This window comes from Pristiophorus japonicus, unplaced genomic scaffold (assembly GCF_044704955.1).
Source record: "Pristiophorus japonicus isolate sPriJap1 unplaced genomic scaffold, sPriJap1.hap1 HAP1_SCAFFOLD_130, whole genome shotgun sequence".
Taxonomy (NCBI): Eukaryota; Metazoa; Chordata; class Chondrichthyes; family Pristiophoridae; genus Pristiophorus; species Pristiophorus japonicus.
In genome coordinates, this window is record NW_027250967.1 from 148,359 (window position 1) to 150,912 (window position 2,554).

The window sequence follows — 2,554 nt, forward strand, 5'->3', positions numbered from 1 at the left end:
AAGGAGGGAGAGAGAAAGCGGGTAATTATACACCGGTTAGCCTGACATCAGTCGTGGGGAACATGTTGGAATCAATCATTAATGATGAAATAGCAGCGCATTTGGAAAGCAGTGACAGGATCGGACCGAGTCAGCATGGATTTATGAAAGGGGAATTACACTTGATGACTCTTCTCGAATTTTTTGACGATGCAACTAGGAGAGTGGACAAGGGAGAACCAGTGGATATGGTGTATTTGGACTTTCAAAAGGCTTTTGACAAGGTCCCGCACAAGAGATTGGTGTACAAAATTGGTATTGGGGGTAATGTACTGGTGTGGATAGAGAAGTGGTTGGCAGACAGGAAGCAGAGAGTCAGGATAAACGGGTCCTTTTTAGAATAGCAGGCAGTTACTAGTGGGGTGCCGCAGGGCTCAGTGCTGCGACCCCAGCTCTTCAAAATATACATGAACGATTTGGATGAAGGAATAGAGTGCAATATCTCCAAGTTTGCGGATGACACTCTACTGGATGGCGGTGTGAGCTGTGAGGGGGATGCTAAGAGGCTGCAGGATGACTTGGACAGGTTAAATGAGTGGGCAAATACATGGCAGATGCAGTATAATGTGGATAAATGTGAGGTTATCCTTTTTGGGGGGAAAAACACGAAGGCAGAATATTATCTGAATGGCGGCAGACTAGAAAAAGGAGATGTGCAACAAGACCTGGGTGTCATGGTTCATCAGTCATTGAAAGTGGGCACGCAGGTACAGCAGGCGGTAAAGAAGGCAAATTGTATATTGGCCTTCATAGCTAGGGGATTTAAATATAGGAGCAGGGAGGTCTTACTGCAGTTGTACAGGGCCTTAGTGAGGCCTCACCTGCAATATTGTGTTCAGTTTTGGTCTTCTATTCTGAGGAAGTCATTCTTGCTATTGACGGAGCGCAGCGAAGGTTCAACAGACTGATTCCAGGGATGGCTGGGCTGTCATAGGAGGAGAGACTAGATCAACTCGGCCTTTATTCAATGGCGTTTAGTAGGATGAGAGGGGATCTCATAGAAACATATACGATTCTCACGGGACTGGACATGTTAGATGCGGGGAGAATGTTCTCGATGTTGGGGAAGTCCAGAACCAGGGGACATAGTCTTAGGATAAGGGGTGAGCCATTTAGGACTAAGATGAGGAGAAACCTCTTCACTCAGAGAGCTGTTGTCCTGTGGGATTCCCTGCCGCAGAGAGTTGTTGCTGCCACTTCATTGGATGTATTCAAGAGGGATTTAGATATGGGCCTTACAGTTAAGGGGCTCAAATGTTATTGAGATAAAGCAGGATAGGGGTACTGAAGCAATGATCAGCCATGATCTTATTGAATGGCGGTGCAGGCTCGAAGGGTTGAATGGCCTACTCCTGCATCTATTTGCTATGTTTCCATGTTTCTAAGGCTGGAAGGTAGATCACACCAGTTGTGGGAGAGCTGGTTGGCGGTGTCATGGAAGTGTCTGCAGTGTGCGGGACCAGACTGCTTCCATACATCCACAATGAATGTCCCACCCTTTATTTTGGAAAAGCACAACTGAGAGTGGACAAGTTCCATACCGGTCGGAGCAATCTGAAGCTTTAACTGACTGACACGCTGGTTTTGGATGTCTTACAACGTCATCATCCATCAGTCTCTGTGGCGCAATGGGTTAGCGCGTTCGGCTGTTAATCGAAAGGTTGGTGGTTCGAGCCCACCCAAGGACGAAGCCTTTAACTGTTTTTTCCGGATGATTTGGTGCCGCACAGTTCGAGGTTGTCATTGTGCGTTTTGGCTCCACGAATATATTCCGCAAACATTGCCAGCTGTGCTGTTATCCAGTGAGTTCCCACTCCAATACTTTTATGAGAAGTCAGTTCAAGTAAAACGATAAAAAAATTTTACATGGATCGTGTTCCTCCCTCCAGCCCACGAGCAATAAATTGTGTTATTGTGTTTAAAGAAACTGGTGGAAATTGATTCTATTGATACATATAGAGAACTGGAACTTTGGTCTCAAGTGCACCTCGTATCAAGAATAGACACACACACAATCAATGGTTTTACAACTGAGTCATAAACACGTACAATTTTAAACCTGTCTCAAACATACAGCGTGTAAATGAGATAGGGATAAAAGTTCATCACATGTAAAGAGAAAATGAATGATTGAAGATACCACTGTCCCTCAGTAACTATATTATAATTTATTTTATTCTGAAAAAGGTTATCGGTTAGTTAACGGTGATTAAATTAATTCTTATTTTTTCTCAATAGTTCCATGTCATCAATTTTATCAGGTTTTGAATTTAAAAACAGTGTTGCAAAAGTTACCGCCCTGACCTGGAATCAAAGCTGTTTTTCGGTGGTATAGGGAGTGGTTTTACCCAATCATTTAAAGGTGATTTCAAAGAATCACGTGACGTTAAATTCAGCTCATGGTTACAATTTGTTTCGATGTGAAACAAGTGAATTGAAAAGGACAATAATGACACCAAGCATTACGATGCAGCGATGCAGCAATGCAGCGTTCCCTGGTGGTCCAGTGATCAGG

General features: G+C 43.9%; 1 non-coding gene across 1 annotated transcript; it reads left to right on the forward strand.

Annotated features, from left to right (window-relative positions):
* Positions 1-1,653: 1,653 nt before the first annotated feature.
* Positions 1,654-1,727, forward strand: trnan-guu (transfer RNA asparagine (anticodon GUU)). The gene has a single exon. It is a non-coding gene; the product is annotated as a tRNA-Asn (tRNA).
* Positions 1,728-2,554: the final 827 nt, after the last annotated feature.